A 23,162-nucleotide genomic window follows, 5' to 3' on the forward strand; every position below is an offset into this window, starting at 1 on the left:
ACTACCTCTTTTATATTATCTCCAGGGCCTTGCCCCTCCCTATCTCTGTAACCTTCTCCAACCCTCTGAGATCTGAGGAGAGCAGGTTAAAATGGCAGATGATTCAATGATGGCAGCTTTCAGACAGGTAATTGTAACTGCCTACCCCACCAGGTTTCTGCTAAGCACGTAGCGTTAAAAATCGCCCCTTTATCAAATAGCACAGAAAGAGGCCATTCTGCTCAGCTTTCCTAGGCTGGCACTTTGACAGAACTATCCAATTAGTCTTGCTCCCATGATTTATCCCCATAGCCCTGCAAATCTTTCCTTTTCAAGTATATATATAATTCCCTTTTGAAAGTTACAATTGAATCTACGTGTACCAGTGCACAAATGGCACTAACTATAGAAAATAGGTAAGTATAGTGTTACTGAGACTGGAAGAAGGTTGGAATTGGTATACCTGCGGGCCAGTGCTTAGTTCACTACAGCTCTCAGCATATGATCATATTGAATGGCGGTGCAGGCTCGAAGGGCCGCATGGCCTACTCCTGCACCTATTTTCTATGTTTCTATGTTTCTATATATAGATCATTTGGACATGAGTATACGTCCACCTAGTCAGGTCGCTGATTGCAGTGCGGGCAGGCACAGCAGGAGGGGCGAAGCAGCTGCAAGAGTTTGTAGAGGGAAGTGACCGGGGCCCAGGAGAGGTGCGAATTCGGGACCCAGAAGAGCCGAGGGCCCAGGAGCAGCAGGGGCCAGCCCACACTGCGATGTGTGCGCACTTGGTCTGTGCAGCAGAGCTGATCTCCAGTTAGTCTTGGGTAATCCTTGCCACTGGACCAAGACCTTGCTCTGTCAAGCCCGTGTGGTGGCTGGTGTGCAACGGCCACCACACGTTAAAAAATCCACGCACAAGCATCTTCCACCCTTCACGATGTAGTTCGGGACCTGGAATATTAGGTCTTTCATTGAAACACCTGTGAACTCATTCCTTTTTGGCGTGGAAGCAAGTCATCCTCGCTTCGAGGGACCGCCTATGATGATACTTCCACCTCTGTAACATAATCCATGCCTCAGTCTACCTGCTGCTGAAACCCTCATCCATCTCTTTGTCACCTATTTACTTCACTATTCTAATACGTTCCTGGCCAGCTCCTCCATCCCCCAAGCTCTGTAAACGTCAGCCAATCCAAACCTTTGCTGCCCGTGTGCTATCCTGCACTAAGTCCCGCTAACCCCATCACTTCCGGCCTAGCGGACCTACATTGGCTCCCTGTTGCCCTCCCAGCACGTCCAATTTAAACCTCAAGTCCTCATAAAGTGGTTCACAATGTCTCAAAGCACAAAGCAATACTGGGTGACTGCGGAAACAAAGAAGGTTGATTGTAGTTCAGACTTGTTTGGCTTCAAATCGTGGTTTCTCCATCGCAGGAACGCGCAGCTTTCAAGGTCAACCAGGATTCAGATCCGACCGCAGTAAGGGGAGAAGAATTAGCAGATGAACAAGTCTGCAGTCTGTTCTGAGGTTCTCCTGCACTCTGAAGACTGTTTAACTTCACAGTCGGCCAGGGAGGTAATAGCAAGATACGAACATTCCCCAACAAATCCACAACTTCTAGTGCGATTGCAGGAGCAGTGCAGGTTAGTCAGCAATCAGCACTCTGTTCAGTATAACGGTATCAGGCAAAATCTACATACAAAGAGATGCATGGATTAGGGCAGTACTTTACAAACTAATCTGTGTGTTAAACCCGCTGCAAATATCAACACTCTCCTGAGGACTCCTGAAAATACTGACACACTCCCATGGGCTCACTGTAAATATTGACACATTCCTGGGACCCACTGAAAATATTAGGACACTCCTGCGGACCCCATGCAAATATTGACACACTCCCAGGGACCCCTGCAAATATTGACACACTCTTGGGAACCTTCTATAAATATTGACACACTCAGCGACCCCCTGCAAATATTGACACACTCCCAGGGACCTTCTATAAATATTGACACACTCCTGGGGACCTTCTATAAATATTGACACATTAAGCGACCCTCTGCAAATATTGACACACTCCCAGGGACCCTCTGCAAATATTGACACACTCACAGGGACCTTCTATAAATAGTGACACACTCACAGGGACCTTCTATAAATAGTGACACACTCCCAGGGACCTTCTATAAATATTGACACACTCGCAGTGACCCTCTGCAAAAATTGTCACACTCCCAGGGACCTTCTATAAATATTGACACACTCCCAGGGACCTTCTATAAATATTGTCACACTCCCAGGGACCCTCTGCAAAAATTGTCACACTCCCAGGGACCTTCTATAAATATTGACACACTCCCAGGGACCTTCTATAAATATTGACGCACTCCCAGGGACCTTCTATAAATAGTGACACGCTCCCAGGGACCTTCTATAAATATTGACACACTCGCAGTGACCCTCTGCAAAAATTGTCACACTCCCAGGGACCTTCTATAAATATTGACACACTCCCAGGGACCTTCTATAATTATTGTCACACTCCCAGGGACCCTCTGCAAAAATTGTCACACTCCCAGGGACCTTCTATAAATATTGACACACTCCCAGGGACCCTCTGCAAATATTGACACACTCACAGGGACCCTCTGCAAATATTGACACACTCCCAGGGACCTCTGCAAATATTGACACAGTCCCAGGGACCTTCTATAAATATTGACACACTCCCAGGGACCTTCTATAAATATTGACACACTCACAGGGACCCTCTATAAATACTGACACACTCCCAGGGACCCCTGCAAATATTGATACACTCCCAGGGACCTTCTATAAATATTAACACACTCACAGGGACCCTCTATAAATATTGACACACTCCCAGGGACCTTCTATAAATATTGACACACTCGCAGTGACCCTCTGCAAATATTGACACACTCACAGCGACCCTCTGCAAATGTTGACACACTCTTGGGGACCGTCTGAAAATATTGACACACTCCCAGGGACCCTCTGCAAATATTGACACACTCACAGCGACCCTCTGCAAATGTCGACACACTCCTGCGGACCCTCTGCAAATATTGACAAACTCCCAGGGACCCTCTGCAAATATTACCTTCTATAAATATTGATACACTCCAAGGGACCTTCTATAAATATTGACACACTCACATGGACCCTCTGCAAATGTTGACACACTCCCAGGGACCTTCTATAAATAGTGACACACTCACAGGGACCTTCTATAAATAGTGACACACTCCCAGGGACCTTCTATAAATATTGACACACTCGCAGTGACCCTCTGCAAAAATTGTCACACTCCCAGGGACCTTCTATAAATATTGACACACTCCCAGGGACCTTCTATAAATAGTGTCACACTCCCAGGGACCTTCTATAAATATTGACACACTCGCAGTGACCCTCTGCAAAAATTGTCTCACTCCCAGGGACCTTCTATAAATATTGACACACTCCCAGGGACCTATCTATAAATATTGTCACACTCCCAGGGACCCTCTGCAAAAATTGTCACACTCCCAGGGACCTTCTATAAATATTGACACACTCCCAGGGACCTTTTATAAATATTGACACACTCCCGGGGACCCTCTGCAAATATTGACACACTCACAGGGACCCTCTGCAAATATTGACACACTCTCAGTGACCCCCTGCAAATATTGACACACTCCCAGGGACCTCTGCAAATATTGACACACTCACAGGGTCCTTCTATAAATATTGACACACTCCCAGGGACCTTCCATAAATATTGACACACTCACAGGGACCCTCTATAAATACTGACACACTCCCAGGGACCCCTGCAAATATTGATACACTCCCAGGGACCTTCTATAAATATTAACACACTCACAGGGACCCTCTATAAATATTGACACACTCCCAGGGACCTTCTATAAATATTGACACACTCGCAGTGACCCTCTGCAAATATTGACACACTCACAGCGACCCTCTGCAAATGTTGACACACTCTTGGGGACCATCTGAAAATATTGACACACTCCCAGGGACCCTCTGCAAATATTGACACACTCACAGCGACCCTCTGCAAATGTCGACACACTCCTGGGGACCCTCTGCAAATATTGACAAACTCCCAGGGACCCCTGCAAATATTACCTTCTATAAATATTGATACACTCCAAGGGACCCTCTGCAAATATTGACACACTCACAGCGACCCTCTGCAAATGTTGACACACTCCTGGGGACCCTCTGCAAATATTGAGATACTCCCAGGGACCTTCTATAAATATTGACACACTCCCAGGGACCTTCAATAAATATTGACACACTCCCAGGGACCCTCTGCAAATATTGACACACTCCCAGGGACCTTCTATAAATATTGACACACTCCCAGGGACCCTCTGCAAATATTGACACACTCCCAGGGACCTTCTATAAATATTGACACGCTCCCAGGGACCCCTGCAAATATTGTCACACTCCCAGGGACCCTCTGCAAATATTGACACACGCCCAGGGACCTTCTATAAATATTGACACACTCCCGGGGACCTTCAATAAATATTGACACACTCCCAGGGACCCTCTGCAAATATTGACACACTCACAGGGACCTTCTATAAATATTGACACACTCCCAGCGACCCTCTGCAAATATTGAAACACTCCCAGGGACCTTCTATAAATATTGACACACTCCCAGGGACCCTCTATAAATATTGACACACTCCCAGGGACCCCCTGCAAATATTGACACACTCCTGGGGACCGTCTATAAATATTGACACACTCACAGCGACCCTCTGCAAATATTGACACACTCACAGCGACCCTCTGCAAATGTTGACACCCTCCTGGGGACCCTCTGCAAATATTGACAAACTTCCAGGGACCCCTGCAAATATTACCTTCTATAAATATTGACACACTCCAAGGGATGTTCTATAAATATTGACACACTCACAGCGACCCTCTGCAAATGTTGACACACTCCTGAGCACCGTCTGAAAATATTAACACACTCCCAGGGACCCTCTGCAAATATTGACACACTCACAGCGACCCTCTGCAAATGTTGACACACTCCTGGGGACTCTCTGCAAATATTGTCACACGCCCAGGGACCTTCTATAAATATTGACACACTCACAGGGACCCTCTGCAAATAATGACACACTCACAGGGACCTTCTATAAATATTGACACACTCCCAGGGACCTTCTATAAATATTGACACACTCCCAGAGACCCCTGCAAATATTGTCACACTCCCAGGGACCTTCTATAAATATTGACACACTCCTGGGGACCCTCTGCAAATATTGTCACACTCCCAGGGACCTTCTATAAATATTGACACACTCCCAGGGACCCTCTGCAAATATTGACACACTCCCAGGGACCTTCTATGAATATTGACACACTCACAGGGACCCTCTGCAAATATTGACACACTCCCAGGGACCTTCTATAAATATTGACACACTCCCAGGGACCTTCTATAAATATTGACACACTCTCAGTGACCCCCTGCAAATATTGACACACTCCCAGGACCCTCTGCAAATAGTGACACATTCCCAGGGACCTTCTATAAATATTGACACACTCCCAGGGACCTTCTATAAATATTGACACACTCACAGGGACCCTCTGCAAATATTGACACACTCCCAGGGACCTTCTTTAAATATTGACAACTCACAGTGACCCTCTGCAAATGTTGACACACTCCTGGGGACCGTCTATAAATATTGACACACTCACAGCGACCCTCTGCAAATATTGACACACTCACAGCGACCCTCTGCAAATGTTAACACCCTCCTGGGGACCCTCTGCAAATATTGACAAACTCCCAGGGACCCCTGCAAATATTACCTTCTATAAATATTGACACACTCCAAGGGATGTTCTATAAATATTGACACACTCACAGCGACCCTCTGCAAATGTTGACACACTCCTGAGCACCGTCTATAAATATTAACACACTCCCAGGGACCCTCTGCAAATATTGACACACTCACAGCGACCCTCTGCAAATGTTGACACACTCCTGGGGACCCTCTGCAAATATTGTCACACGCCCAGGGATCTTCTATAAATATTGACACACTCACAGGGACTCTGCAAATATTGACACACTCCCAGGGACCCTCTGCAAATATTGACACACTCCCAGGGACCCTCTGCAAATAATGACACACTCACAGGGATCTTCTATAAATATTGACACACTCCCAGGGACCTTCTATAAATATTGTCACACTCCCAGGGACCCTCTGCAAATATTGTCACACTCCCAGGGACCTTCTATAAATATTGACACACTCCTGGGGACCCTCTGCAAATATTGTCACACTCCCAGGGACCTTCTATAAATATTGACACACTCCCAGGGACCCTCTGCAAATATTGACACACTCCCAGGGACCTTCTATAAATATTGACACACTCCCAGGGACCCTCTGCAAATATTGACACACTCCCAGGGACCTTCTATGAATATTGACACACTCCCAGGGACCTTCTATGAATATTGACAGACTCACAGGGACCCTCTGCAAATATTGACACACTCCCAGGGACCTTCTATAAATATTGACACACTCCCAGGGACCTACTATAAATATTGACACACTCACAGGGACCCTCTGCAAATATTGACACACTCTCAGTGACCCCCTACAAATATTGACACACTCCCAGGGACCCTCTGCAAATAGTGACACATTCCCAGGGACCTTCTATAAATATTGACACACTCCCAGGGACCTTCTATAAATATTGACGCACTCCCAGGGACCCTCTGCAAATATTGACACACTCCCAGGGACCCCTGCAAATGTTGACACACTCGCAGCGACCCTCTGCAAATATTGACACACTCCCAGGGACCTTCTATAAACATTGACACACTCTCAGGGACCTTCTATAATATTGACACACTCTTAGGGACTTTCTATAAATATTGACACACTCGCAGCAACCCTCTGCAAATACTGACGCACTTCCAGGGACCTCTGCAAATCTTGACACACTCCCAGGTACCTCTGCAAATATTGACACACTCCCAGGTACCTCTGCAAATGTTGACACACTCTCAGGGATCTTCTGTAAATATTGACACACTCCCAGGGATCTTCTGTAAATATTGACACACTCCCAGGGACCTTCTATAAATATTGACACACTCCCAGCGACCCTCTGCAAATATTGAAACACTCCCAGGGACCTTCTATAAATATTGACACACTCCCAGGGACCCTCTATAAATATTGACACACTCCCAGGGACCCCCTGCAAATATTGACACACTCCTGGGGACCGTCTATAAATATTGACACACTCACAGCGACCCTCTGCAAATATTGACACACTCACAGCGACCCTCTGCAAATGTTGACACCCTCCTGGGGACCCTCTGCAAATATTGACAAACTTCCAGGGACCCCTGCAAATATTACCTTCTATAAATATTGACACACTCCAAGGGATGTTCTATAAATATTGACACACTCACAGCGACCCTCTGCAAATGTTGACACACTCCTGAGCACCGTCTGAAAATATTAACACACTCCCAGGGACCCTCTGCAAATATTGACACACTCACAGCGACCCTCTGCAAATGTTGACACACTCCTGGGGACTCTCTGCAAATATTGTCACACGCCCAGGGACCTTCTATAAATATTGACACACTCACAGGGACTCTGCAAATATTGACACACTCCCAGGGACCCTCTGCAAATATTGACACACTCCCAGGGACCCTCTGCAAATAATGACACACTCACAGGGACCTTCTATAAATATTGACACACTCCCAGGGACCTTCTATAAATATTGACACACTCCTGGGGACCCTCTGCAAATATTGTCACACTCCCAGGGACCTTCTATAAATATTGACACACTCCCAGGGACCTTCTGCAAATATTGACACACTCCCAGGGACCTTCTATGAATATTGACACACTCACAGGGACCCTCTGCAAATATTGACACACTCCCAGGGACCTTCTATAAATATTGACACACTCCCAGGGACCTTCTATAAATATTGACACACTCTCAGTGACCCCCTGCAAATATTGACACACTCCCAGGACCCTCTGCAAATAGTGACACATTCCCAGGGACCTTCTATAAATATTGACACACTCCCAGGGACCTTCTATAAATATTGACACACTCACAGGGACCCTCTGCAAATATTGGCACACTCCCAGGGACCTTCTATAAATATTGACACACTCCCAGGGACCTTCTATAAATATTGACACACTCACAGCGACCCTCTGCAAATGTTGACACCCTCCTGGGGACCCTCTGCAAATATTGACCAACTCCCAGGGACCCCTGCAAATATTACCTTCTATAAATATTGACACACTCCAAGGGATGTTCTATAAATATTGACACACTCACAGCGACCCTCTGCAAATGTTGACACACTCCTGAGCACCATCTATAAATATTAACACACTCCCAGGGACCCTCTGCAAATATTGACACACTCACAGCGACCCTCTGCAAATGTTGACACACTCCTGGGGACCCTCTGCAAATATTGTCACACGCCCAAGGATCTTCTATAAATATTGACACACTCACAGGGACTCTGCAAATATTGACACACTCCCAGGGACCCTCTGCAAATATTGACACACTCCCAGGGACCCTCTGCAAATAATGACACACTCACAGGGATCTTCTATAAATATTGACACACTCCCAGGGACCTTCTATAAATATTGACACACTCCCAGAGACCCCTGCAAATATTGTCACACTCCCAGGGACCTTCTATAAATATTGACACACTCCTGGGGACCCTCTGCAAATATTGACACACTCCCAGGGACCTTCTATGAATATTGACACACTCCCAGGGACCTTCTATGAATATTGACAGACTCACAGGGACCCTCTGCAAATATTGACACACTCCCAGGGACCTTCTATAAATATTGACACACTCCCAGGGACCTACTATAAATATTGACACACTCACAGGGACCCTCTGCAAATATTGACACACTCTCAGTGACCCCCTACAAATATTGACACACTCCCAGGGACCCTCTGCAAATAGTGACACATTCCCAGGGACCTTCTATAAATATTGACACACTCCCAGGGACCTTCTATAAATATTGACGCACTCCCAGGGACCCTCTGCAAATATTGACACACTCCCAGGGACCCCTGCAAATGTTGACACACTCGCAGCGACCCTCTGCAAATATTGACACACTCCCAGGGACCTTCTATAAACATTGACACACTCTCAGGGACCTTCTATAATATTGACACACTCTTAGGGACTTTCTATAAATATTGACACACTCGCAGCAACCCTCTGCAAATACTGACGCACTTCCAGGGACCTCTGCAAATCTTGACACACTCCCAGGTACCTCTGCAAATATTGACACACTCCCAGGTACTTCTGCAAATGTTGACACACTCTCAGGGATCTTCTGTAAATATTGACACACTCCCAGGGATCTTCTGTAAATATTGACACACTCCCAGGGACCTTCTATAAATATTGACACACTTCCAGGGAACCATCTACAAATATTGCCACAGTCCCAAGAGCTCCCGGGAAATATTGGCACACTTCCGGGGCTGCTGAAATAGTGTCATGGAATCTTTTACGTCTACCTGAGAGGACAGGCAGGACCTTGGTTTAATGTCTCATTCAAAAGGCGAAACCTCCGACAGTGCAGCACTTCCTCAGTACTGTACTGAAGAGTCAGCCTCGATCATGACTTAGGGATGAAAGTGCTACCATGCAGATGTTCAGAAGGGGAGTTGGCCAGCACTCCAGTCACTCATCCACTAGCAGACGCTTGTCGAACGGCATGGGTGGAGGAATTAGTGCAGAGTATCAGTCTGTCCCTTGGCCAGTGATGATGAATAGCGTAATGGAAGAGATTTTAGTAAAAGTACTTGTAAAAGTGCTCCTTAAAGAGGTGTGTGCTGCATTTATGAATAGAATAGCTGAAGGTATTGTGCATCTCAGTAACAATACGCGACTGTTAACTTCAAGGTAATGTACCGTGTAAGTTATCCGGTGACTGAGCCGGTACCAGACATGGATCAATTGACATATCATCCAAAGTGAAAGAATTTCTTACAACAATAAAAAATAAAATAGCATTTATTAAAGCAACAGATACAGAGCTTTTGAAACTTAAAGCCATTTTGAGACCACACAGGTTACCAGTAATATCACTCCCTCTTGTTCAGTTGCATCTGAGGAAAAGACTTGTGTGGTCATGCCTAATAAAAATGTATCTGCTAACCTAATAATAGGTATCATTTTAATTGCTCATGTGAATTATCTTCCTTCATGAGATTAGTGGCAGTGTCTTCAGCGCAATATCAGATCAACTGATATGAATGAAATAGTAACAGTGACTTGAAGGCATGAGACGAGAAGATCAAAATAGCTTCACACAAAGTAAATTCCTCCACCTGGAATTATTACGTTTCAAAAAGTGTCTGACATTGTCTTATGATTTCACCCAAAGATGAACTCCAGTGGAAAGTTAATCGTGTCATGTGTGATTTTCCCAAGAGACTTGAGCACAACAGAGAAGGTTCACGAGGTTGATTCTGGAGGTGAGGAGGTTGACTTATGAAGGAGGATAGGTTGAGTAGGTTGAGCCTAAACTCATTGGAGTTCAGAAGAATGAGAGGTGATCTTATTGAAACTTATAAGATAATGAGGGGGCTCGACAAGGTGGATGCAGAGAGGATATTTCCACTCATAGGGGAAACTAAAATTAGGGGGCATAGTGTCAGAATAAGGGACCGCCCATTTAAAACTGAGATGAGGAGGAATTTCTTCTCTCATCTATCTGTAAATCTATGGAATTCTCTGCCTCAGAGAGCTGTGGAGGCTGGGTCATTGAATATATTTAAGGCGGAGATAGAACATTTTTGAGCGATAAGGGAGTAAAGGGTTGTGGGGAGCGGGCAGGGAAGTGGAGCTGAGTCTATGACCAGATTAGCCATGATCTTAAATGAATGGCACAGCAGGCTCGAGGAGCCAAATGGCCTACTCCTGCTCCTATTTCTTATGTTTTTATGTTCTTATCTCAAGACTGCACATTGCACTACTGAGGGAGTGCTGCACTGTCGGAGGTCTTTTGGATGAGACGTTAAACCGAGGTCCCTCTGCTCTCTCAGGTGGCTGAAAAATATCCCGCGGCACTATTGCGAAGACGAGCAGGGGAGTTACCCCCGGTGTTGTGGCCAATATTTATCCCTCAATCAACATAACAAAAACAGATTATCCGGTCATTATCACACTGCAGTTTGTGGGAGCTTGCTGTGTGTAAATTAGCTGTTGCATTTCCCTCATTACAACAGTGGCTACACTCCAAAAGTACTTCTTTGGCTGTAAAGTGCTTTGAGTCGTCCTGAGGTCATGAAAGGTGCTATATAAATGAAATTCTTTCTTATTTTCAAGTAAAATTCGTCATGAACTGGCGTTAGTGGAATAACCGTGAGCACAGCTACCACTCCCCCGCCCCACCACCCCCACCCAACAGATTTAGCACTACTTTTTCTAAATATCAAAGACATTTGCATGCAGGGTTGAAGCCCATCATGTGGGAGAGCACCTCAGGGTTGAAAACAGAGAAGCCCAGATCCGAGGTGCAGTGATTCTTTAGCACCTTGGGGTGAGTTTCTGTGGGAGTTCTGCAGTTCACCTCCTGTAACTCTGACAGAGCAACAGTATAGACCACACTCGATCAGCTCCGCTGGGCAGGCCACATTGTCCGCATGCCAGACACGAGACTCCCAAAGCAAGCCTTCCACTCGGAGCTCCCTCACGGCAAACGAGCCAAAGATGGACAGCGGAACCATTACAAGGACACCCTCAAAGCCTCCCTGATAAAGTGCAGCATCCCCACTGACACCTGGGAGTCCCTGGTCCAAGACCGCCCTAAGTGGAGGAAGTGCATCCAGGAGGGCGCTGAGCACCTCGTGTCTCAATGCCGAGAGCATGCAGAAACCAAGCCCAGGCAACGGAAAGAGCGTGCGGCAAACCAGTCCCACCTGTGACAGAGTCTGTGGCTCTCGTACTGTTCAGCCACCAATGAACTCACTTCAGGAGTGCAAACAAGTCTTCCTCGATTCCGAGGGACAGCCTATGATGATGATGATATTATGATGATGATAAATGATATTTATGCCATTGTAAGAAGAATCGTAGAATCATACAGCGCAGAAGGAGGCCATTCGGCCCATCGTGCCTGTGCCGGCTTGTTGAAAAGTGATCCAATTAGTCACACTCCCCCTGCTCATTCCCCATAGCTCAGCAGTTTTGTTTTTCTGTTTAAATATATAACCAATTCGCTGGTTATTATTGAATCTGCTTCTACAGCCAGGCGGTGTATTCCTGATTGTAACAACTCACTGCGTATTGTTCCAGTGATTCTGAGGTTCCTTTGCCAAACTATGAAACTGAATTCAATAAATCTGGTCATTTGTGGACTAGTACCAGGGAAGAAATTATCATGAAAGCTATTGGAGTGTAGTCAGCTGGTCGCTAAAATCTTTCAGGGAACTGAACCTACCCGCCCCCTCCCCATCACCCCCTCCTACCCCTCCTTCCTCTCCCCTCCATACCCAGTCTGGCACACATGTAACTCTTTGTGGCCAAGCAAGCTACTCAATTATCAGAGGCAAACTAGGGATGGCCATTAACAACAACAACAACAACTTGTATTTATATAGTGCCTTTAGCGTACTGAAACATCGCAAGGTGCTTCACAGGAGTATTATGAGACAAAATATTTGACACCGAGCCGCATAAGGAGATATTAGGGCAAGTGACCAAAAGCTTGGTCAACAAGGTAGGTTTTAAGGAGTATCTTAAAGGAGGAAAGAGAGTTAGCGAGGTTGAAAGGTTTAGGCAGGAAATTCCAGAGCTTAGGGCCGAGGCAACGGAAGGCATGGCCACCAATGGTTGAGCGATTATAATCAGGGAAGCTCAGAAGAGCAGAATTAGAGGAGCGCAGACATCTCGGGAGGTTGTGAGGCTGAAGGAGATTACAGAGATAGGGAGGGACGAGGCCATGGAGGGATTTGAAAACAAGGATGAGAATTTTGTTTAACCGGGAGCCAATGTAGATCAGTGAGCACAGGGGTGATGGGTGAGTAGGACTTGGTGCGAGGTAGGACACGGGCGGCCGAGTTTTGGATCACCTCTAGTTTACATAGGGTAGAATGTGGGAGGCCAGCCAGGAGTGCATTGGAGTAGTCATGTCTAGAGGAAACAAAGCCATGAATGAGGGGTTCCAGCAGCGGATGAGCTGAGGCAAAGGTGGAGGCAGGCGATGTACGGAGGTGGAAATAGGAGGTCTTAGTTATGCTGCGGCTCGGTGGTTGAAAGCTCATTTCAGGGTCAAATATGACACCAAAGTTGCAAATAGTGTGGTTCAGCCTCAGACAGAAGTTGGGGAGAGGGATGGAGTCAGTGTCAAAGGAATGGAGTTTGTGACGGAAACTGAAAACAATGGCTTCGGTCTTCGCAATATTTAATTGTAGAAAATTCTGCTCATCCAGAACTGGATGTGGGCCAAGCAGTCTGACGATATAGAGACTGTGGAGGGGTCGAGAGAAGTGGTGGTGAGGTAGAGCTGGGTGTCGTCAGCGGACATGTGGAAACTAATGCTGTGTTTCCAGATGATGTCGCCAGGAACAAAATGTAGATGAGAAATAGAAGGGGGCCAAGGACAGATCCTTGGGGGACACCAGAGGTAACAATGCGAAGGAGGGAAGAGAAGCTATTGCAGGTGATTCTCTGGCTATGATTAGATAGATAAGAATTTTTTGAGGATGTAACTAGCAGAGTGGACAAGGGAGAACCAGTGGATGTGGTGTATTTAGACTTTTAAAAGGCTTTTGACAAGGTCCCACACACGAGATTGGTGTGCAAAATTAAAGCACATGGTATTGGGGGTAATGTACAGACGTGGATAGAGAACTGGTTGGCAGACAGGAAGCAGAGAGTCGGGATAAATGGGTCCTTTTCAAAATGGCAAGCAGTGACTAGTGGGGTACCGCAGGGCTCAGTGCTGGGACTCCAGCTATTTACAATAAACATTAATGATTAAGATGAAGGAATTGAGTGTAATATCTCCAAGTTTACAAATGACACTAAGCTGGGTGGCGGTGTGAGCTGTGAGGAGCATGCTAAGAGGCTGCAGGGTGACTTGGACAGGTTAGGTGTGTGAGCAAATGCATGGTAGATGCAATATAATGTAGATAAATGTGAGGTTATCCACTTTGGTGGCAAAAACGTGAAGGCAGAATATTAGAAACATAGAAACATAGGAAATAGGTGCAGGAGTAGGCCATTCGGCCCTTCGAGCTTGCACCAACATTCAATAAGATCATGGCTGATCGTTCACCTCAGTACCCCTTTCCCGCTTTCTCTCCATACCCCTTGATCCCTTTAGCCGTAAGGGCCATATCTAACTCCCTCTTGAATATATCCAATGAACTGGCATCAACAACTCTCTGCGGTAGGGAATTTCACAGGTTAACAATTCTCTGAGTGAAGAAGTTTCTCCTCATCTTCGTCCTAAATGGCTTACCCCTTATCCTTATTAGCTGAATGGCGGCAGATTAGGAAAGGGAGAGGTGCAACGAGACCTGGGTGTCATGGTACATCAGTCATTGAAAGTTGGCATACAGGTACAGCAGGCGGTGAAGATGGCAAATGGCATGTTGGCCTTCATAACTAAGGGATTTGAGAATAGGAGCAGAGAGGTCTTACTGCAGTTGTACAGGGCCTTGGTGAGGCCTCACCTGGAATATTGTGTTCAATTTTGGTCTCCTAATCTGAGGAAGGACGTTCTTGCTATTGAGGGAGTGCAGCGAAGGTTCACCAGATTGATTCCCGGGATGGCAGGATTGACATATGAGGAGAGACTAGATCGACTGGGCTGTATTCACTGGAGTTTAGAAGAATGAGAGGGGATCTCATAGAAACATATAAAATTCTGACGGGATTGGACAGGTTAGATGCAGGAGGAATGTTCCCGATGTTGGGGGAGTCCAGAACCAGGGGTCACAGTCTAAGGATAAGGGGTAGGCCATTTAGGACCGAGATGAGGAGAAACTTTTTCACAGAGAGTTGTGAACCTGTGGAATTCTCTACCGCAGAGAGTTGTTGATGCCAGTTCGTTAGATATATTCAGGAGGGAGTTAGATATGGCCCTTATGGCTAAGGGGATCAAGGGGTATGGAGAAAAAGCAGGAAAGGGGTCCTGAGGTGAATGATCAGCCATGATCATATAGAATGGTGGTGCAGGTTCGAAGGGCTGAATGGCCTGCTCCTGCACCAATTTTCTATGTTTCTATGTTTCTATGGAACCAGGCAAGTGCAGTCCCACCCAGCTGGACGACGTGGAGAGGCGTTGGAGATTGATAGAGTGGTCAACCGTGTCAAAGGCTGCAGACAAGTCAAGAAGGACGAGGAGGGATAGTCTGCCTTTGCCACAGTCACAAAGAATGTAATTCGTGAATTTGATGAGAGCCATTTCGGTACTGTGGCAGGCGCGGAAACTCGATTGGAGGGATTCGCGGAAAAGATGGACACGGATTTGTGAGGCGACAAATTAAGTTGGTTGTCAGGGGGAACCAGGGCAATAATGACTTGCTTATCGTGCATAAGAATGCAATAAGTGACAGCTGTGGCGCAGTTGATAGCACCCTCGTCTCTGTCAGAAGGTTGTGGGTTTAAGTTACACTCCAGAGACTTGAGCAGAAGATCGAGGCTGACACTCCAGTGCAGTGCTGAGGGAGTGCTGTACTGTCGGAGATGCCACCTTTTGGATGATATGTTAAACTGAGGCCCCGTCTGCTCTCTCAGGTGGACGTAAAAGATCCTATGGCACTATTTCAAAGAAGAGCAGGGGAGTTATCCCTGGTGCCCTGGCCAATATTTATCCCTCAATCAACATAACAGATTATGTTACATTTAGAATAACTCCACAAGACTGTATATATTAAGCTCAAACTGTTGTGACCTTGGTCTATTTATTGTAACTCCAGAGTGAATACGCAGCATGGTAGACTGTCTCTTATACCTGCTCACCCAGGGTGTGCAGGTGACCCTTGGGTCTCCCACAGGTGCACCCCCTGGTGGCAAGTCTTACACACTGGTAATGTTTATATACATAACATCATTCCCCACCCAAAGTCTTAGATACAAGTTATTTACAAGTTGAGGCGATCCGGGGCTCTTTATTCCCGGGTTGATTGCCTGAGTTGAAGTCCTGGCATGGGTGAGTGGGTCGGCTCATTGCTGCACAGCAGCGCGGCTGGTCTGATCGGACTGTTGGGCATAGTGGGTTCATCCTTGTGGTTGGCAGCGAGGTGGATTGCTGGTTGGGTGTGTGTGGGTGGATCAATGATGGTAATGTCCTCTTCAAACTGTTCTTGGTTGTCAGTGAATCGCAGTTTGGTCTGATCCAAGTGCTTTCTGCATGTTTGTCCATTGAAAAGTTTGACAACAAACACTCTATTCCCCTCCTTGGCTAACACAGTGCCAGCAACCCATTTGGGACCATGACCGTAATTAAGAATAAATACAGGGTCATTGACCTCAATGTCACGCGATACAGCCGCGCGATTGTGGTACATGTTATGCCAGTGTTGCAGGGTTTCTACATGATCATTGAGATCTGGGTGGACTAAGGAGAGCCTGGTTTTGAGTGCTCTCTTCATTAGCAATTCTGCAGGGTGAACTCCGGTTAGCGAGTGGGGTCGTGTGCAATAGCTGAGCAGAATCCGAGATAACCGGGTCTGCAGGGAACCGTCCGTCATGTATCTCAAGCTCTGCTTGATGGTTTGGACTGCCCATTCCGCTTGACCATTGGATGCGGGCTTAAACGGCGCAGACCTCACATGCTTGATGCCATTGCAGGTCATGAACCCGTTGAATTCCGAGCTGGTGAAGCATGGTCCACTGTCACTAACATGGACGTCGGGCAAACCTTGGGTGACGAATATGGCCCAGAGGCTTTCATAGAAACATAGAAACATAGAAAATAGGTGCAGGAGTAGGCCATTCAGCCCTTCTAGCCTGCACCGCCATTCAATGAGTTCATGGCTGAACATTCAACTTCAGTACCCCATTCCTGCTTTCTCGCCATACCCCTTGATCCCCCTAGCAGTAAGGACCTCATCTAACTCCTTTTTGAATATATTTAGTGAATTGGCCTCAACAACTTTCTGTGGTAGAGAATTCCACAGGTTCACCACTCTCTGGGTGAAGAAGTTCCTCCGCATCTCGGTCCTAAATGGCTTACCCCTTATCCTTAGACTGTGACCCCTGGTTCTGGACTTCCCCAACATTGGGAACATTCTTCCTGCATCTAACCTGTCTAACCCCGTCAGAATTTTATATGTTTCTATGAGGTCCCCTCTCATTCTTCTGAACTCCAGTGAATACAAGCCCAGTTGATCCAGTCTTTCTTGATAGGTCAGTCCCGCCATCCCGGGAATCAGTCTGGTGAACCTTCGCTGCACTCCCTCAATAGCAAGAATGTCCTTCCTCAGGTTAGGAGACCAAAACTGTACACAATACTCCAGGTGTGGCCTCTCCAATGCCCTGTACAACTGTAGCAACACCTCCCTGCCCCTGTACTCAAATCCCCTTGCTATGAAGGCCAACATGCCATTTGCTTTCTTAACCGCCTGCTGCACCTGCATGCCAACCTTCAATGACTGATGTAGCATGACACCCAGGTCTCTTTGCACCTCCCCTTTTCCTAATCTGTCACCATTCAGATAATAGTCTGTCTCTCTGTTTTTACCACCAAAGTGGATAACCTCACATTTATCCACATTATACTTCATCTGCCATGCATTTGCCCACTCACCTAACCTATCCAAGTCGCTCTGCAGCCTCACAGCATCCTCCTCGCAGCTCACACTGCCACCCAACTTAGTGTCATCCGCAAATTTGGAGATACTACATTTAATCCCCTCGTCTAAATCATTAATGTACAGTGTAAACAGCTGGGGCCCCAGCACAGAACCTTGCGGTACCCCACTAGTCACTGCCTGCCATTCTGAAAAGTCCCCATTTACTCCTACTCTTTGCTTCCTGTCTGACAACCAGTTCTCAATCCATGTCAGTACACTACCCCCAATCCCATGTGCTCTAACTTTGCACATCAATCTCTTGTGTGGGACCTTGTCGAACGCCTTCTGAAAGTCCAAATATACCACATCAACTGGTTCTCCCTTATCCACTCTACTGGAAACATCCTCAAAAAATTCCAGAAGATTTGTCAAGCATGATTTCCCTTTCACAAATCCATGCTGACTTGGACCTATCATGTCACCTCTTTCCAAATGCACTGCTATGACATCCTTAATAATTGATTCCATCATTTTACCCACTACCGATGTCAGGCTGACCGGTCTATAATTCCCTGTTTTCTCTCTCCCTCCTTTTTTAAAAAGTGGGGTTACATTGGCTACCCTCCACTCCATAGGAACTGATCCAGAGTCAATGGAATGTTGGAAAATGACTGTCAACGCATCCACTATTTCCAAGGCCACCTCCTTAAGTACTCTGGGATGCAGTCCATCAGGCCCTGGGGATTTATCGGCCTTCAATCCCATCAATTTCCCCAACACAATTTCCCGGCTAATAAGGATTTCCCTCAGTTCCTCCTCCTTACTAGACCCCCCGACCCCTTTTATAACCGGAAGGTTGTTCGTGTCCTCCTTCGTGAATACCGAACCAAAGTACTTGTTCAATTGGTCCGCCATTTCTTTGTTCCCCGTTATGACTTCCCCTGATTCTGACTGCAGGGGACCTACATTTGTCTTTACTAACCTTTTTCTCTTTACATATCTATAGAAACTTTTGCAATCCGTCTTAATGTTCCCTGCAAGCTTCTTCTCATACTCCATTTTCCCTGCCCTAATCAAACCCTTTGTCCTCCTCTGCTGAGTTCTAAATTTCTCCCAGTCCCCAGGTTCGCTGCTATTTCTGGCCAATTTGTATGCCACTTCCTTGGCTTTAATACTATCCCTGATTTCCCTTGATAGCCACGGTTGAGCCACCTTCCCTTTTTTATTTCTATGCCAGACAGGAATGTACAATTGTTGTAGTTCATCCATGCGGTCTCTAAATGTCTGCCATTGCCCATCCACAGTCAACCCCTTAAGTATCATTCGCCAATCCATCTCAGCCAATTCACGCCTCATACCTTCAAAGTTAGCCTTCTTCAATGGTGGCAGTGGATGTACATGACGACATTATTATACATTCAACCTATTTAGAGTAAGCGTCCACTGCTACTAGGAACATCTTTCCCAGAAATGGGGCAGCGAAATCTACATGAACACTGGACCACGGTTTGGAGGGCCATGACCACAGACTCATTGGGGCCTCTCTTGGTGCGTTGCTCAACTGTGAGCAAGTGTTACATTGGTGCACGCATGACTCCAATTTTGAGTCAATGCCGGGCCACAAAACGTGCGACCTGGCGATAGCCTTCATCATGACTGTGCCTGGATGGGTACTGTGAAGGTCATGCATCAATGTTTCCCTGCCTTTTTTTGGCAAAATTACATGATTCCCCCATAGGAGGCAGTCCGAATGGATGGACATTTTGTCCTTGCGTCGGTGGAACGGCTTAATTTCGTCTTGCATTTCCCCTGGGACCGCCGACCACCTCCCATTGAGGACACAGCTTTTTACTAGTGATAGCACAGGGTCCTGGCTAGTCCAGGTCCTGATCTGGCGAGCCGTGACGGGTGACCCCTGCCTCTCAAAAGCATCCATTACAAGAAGCAAGTCTGCGAGTTGCGCCATTTCCACCCCGGTGGTGGGCAATGGTAGCCGACTGAGGGCATCAGCACAGTTCTCAGTGCCTGGTCTATGGTGGATTACATAATCACACACAGATAATGTTAGTGCCCATCTTTGGATGCGGGACGAAGCATTGGTGTTAATACCTTTGCTTTCTGAGAACAGTGAAATGAGCAGCTTGTGGTCAGTTTCAAGCTCGAATCAGAGCCCAAATCGGTATTGGTGCATTTTCTTAACCCTGTATACGCATGCTAGTGCTTCTTTCTCAACCATACTGTAGGCTCTTTCAGCCTTAGATAAGCTTCTGGGTGCATATGCAACTAGTTGCAGTTTGCCTGACACATTGGCTTGCTGGAACACACAACTGACCCCATATGAAGATGCATCACAAGCTATTACAAAACGTTTACATGGGTCATACAATACAAGTAACTTGTTCGAACATGGCAGGTTTCTGGCCTTGTTAAAGGCTGTCTCTTGAGACTTACCCCAAATCCAGTCATCACCCTTGCGTAGCAATAAATGCAAAGGTTCCAGCAAAGTGCTCAACCCCGGTAGAAAGTTACCAAAATAGTTGAAGAGTCCCAGGAACGAATGCAGCTCCGTCACATTCTCTGGTCTGGCTGCATTCTTGATGGCCTCTATCTTGGAGTCCGTGGGTCTGATGCCATCCGCTGCATTCTTTCTCCCCAGAAATTCAATCTCTGGCGCCAGGAAAACACACTTGGAGGGTTTCAGCCTGAATCCCACTCTATCCAGTCGCTTGAGAACCTCTTCTAGGTTGTGCAAGTGTTCGGTGGTGTTGTGGCCAGTGATCAAGATGTTGTCTTGAAACACCACGGTGCGTGGAACCGATTTCAGCAGACTCTCCATGTTCCTCTGGAAGATGGCCGCCGCCGAGCGAATCCCAAAAGGGCATCTGTGGTACCTGAACAGCCCTCTGCGCATGTTGATGCACGTCAATTTTTTCGAAGGTTCAGCCAGCTCCTGTGTCATGTCGGCAGAGGTTAGATCCAGCCCCTGCTAATGCTGCAAAGAGGTCATTTGCTTTGGGTAGTGGGTACTGGTCCTGTAACGAGACTCGGTTGATCGTTATCTTGTAGTTCCCACAGATTCTGACCGTCCCGTCGCTCTTCAACACCGGAACAATTGGACTGGCCCACTCATTGAACTCGACTGGCGATATGATCCCCTCTTGTTGAAGTCTGTCCAGCTCGATCTCGACTTTCTCTTGCATCATGTATGGAACCGCTCGGGCCTTGTGATGAACGAGCCGTGCACCAGGGACTAGATGGATCTGCACTTTGGCGCCTGTGAAGTTGCCGATGCCTGGCTCGAATAACGACGGGAATTTGTTTAGCCCTTTGGTGCACGAGGCGTCATCCTCCGAAGACAGTGCTTTGATGTCGTCCCAGTTCCATCAGATCGTTCCTAGCCAGCTTCTGCCAAACAGCGTTCAATCCATAGTGGTAAATCATGCACAGCTCCATCCCACGATACCTTCACTGCCACACTGCCAATGACTGGTATGAGCTCTTTGGTGTAAGTGCGCAGCTTGGTGTGGATCGGGCTTAGTTTTGGCTTTTGTGCTTTTTGCCCCTCAGTTTCTCAAAAGCCTTCTGGCTCATAATTGACTGACTCGCCCCCGTGTCCAATTCCATGGAAACTGGAATGCCGTTTAATTTGACTTTTAACATTATCGGAGGGCTTTTGGTGGTGAAGGTGTGTACCCCATATATTTCCTCTTCAGCCTCGGGTTGAGTTGCCTCTCTTACTTGTTCAACGTGATCCGCGCCGGATCAGTCATCTTCTGCCGACTCTGCCACGTGGTGAGTCGTAGCATGTCTGCACATTCGCTGGAGGTGCCCCATTGTTCCACAGCCCTTGCACACGTGGTGCTTGAATCGACATTGATGGGCTCGATGATTACCTCCGCAGCACCAACATGGTGCTAATGGATTCGCATTCACTCCTCACAGCGGGCTCTGAGTCATCCTAGGTCAGGCCTCTGTGGGCGTGTAGGCCCTGCCATGTACACTTCTGCCTGCTGAAGGCGTTATTTTATGTACAGTACTTGCCGGTGAATTCCGATGCTGCAGTGATATCTGTTTAGAGTTATCGTATGTGGACATAAAAGCCTGGGCTATCGTGATGGCCTTGCTCAGATCTAGGGATTCGGCAGACAGCAGTTTGCGAAGAATGACCTTGTGGCCGATTCCAAGCACGAAAAAGTCCCGCAACACTTCTCGCAAAAATCAAGCAAATACGCACGGTCCCACAAGGCGTCTTAGGTTGCCACGTCCTGGCCCTGGGAGTAGTGGTGCGTATAAAAGATGCTGACCATCAAGATGCTCTCCTTCGGCTTGAGGTGTTCCCGAACCAGCGTACACAACTCTTCATATGTCTTCTCCATTGGTTTCATCGGTGCTAGCAGATTTTTGATGAGGCCATGGTTTCTTCCTTTTCCAGCTCGTTGGCCACGAAGTACTGGTCAAGACGCTCAACGAAGGCTTCCCCAATCATCACTCTCAACAAATTTCTCAAGAATACCAACGGCAGCCATAACTGTGTGAAAGTTCGTGATCTGTTATTCATCGGCAATTGTTATGTTTAGAATAACTCCACAAGACTGTATACTGTAAGCTCAAACTGTTGTGACCTTGGTCTCTTTATTGCAACTCCAGAGTGAGGAGACAGCATGGTAGTCTGCCTTTTATACCTGCTTGCCCAGGGTGTGCAGGTGACCCTTGGGTCTCCCACAGGTGCGCCCCCTGGTGGCAAGTCTTACACATTGGTCGTGTTTACATACATAACAGATTGTCTTGTCATTATCACATTGTTGTTTGTGGGAGCTTGCTTGTTTGAAAATTGGCTGCCGTGTTTCCTACATTACAACGGTGATTATACTTCAAAAAGTACTTTATTGGCTGTAAAGCGCTTTGGGGCATCCAGTGGTCATGAAAGGTGGTATACAAATGCAAGTCTCACTTTTATTGCGCGCTGTGTGCTTTCAGAACTATAACTAGAGTTCAACTGGAGAAAGACAAGAACTCCATTTATATGGTGTTGTACATGTCCCAAAGTGCCTCACAGCCAATGAAGTATTTTTGGAGGGTAGTCACTGTTGTAAAGTCGGGAGGAGGCAATCAGAACATACCTGCAATAGTAAGTAAGATATTGCATTCAAATAGTACATTACTACATCCTCAGGACATCCCATAGCACCTTTACACAACCAAAGAATTATTTTTTAAGTTGTTATGCAGGCAAATGCAGCGGCTAATTTACACA

The sequence above is a fragment of the Pristiophorus japonicus genome, chromosome 2, assembly GCF_044704955.1.
Source record: "Pristiophorus japonicus isolate sPriJap1 chromosome 2, sPriJap1.hap1, whole genome shotgun sequence".
NCBI classification, from domain to species: domain Eukaryota; kingdom Metazoa; phylum Chordata; class Chondrichthyes; family Pristiophoridae; genus Pristiophorus; species Pristiophorus japonicus.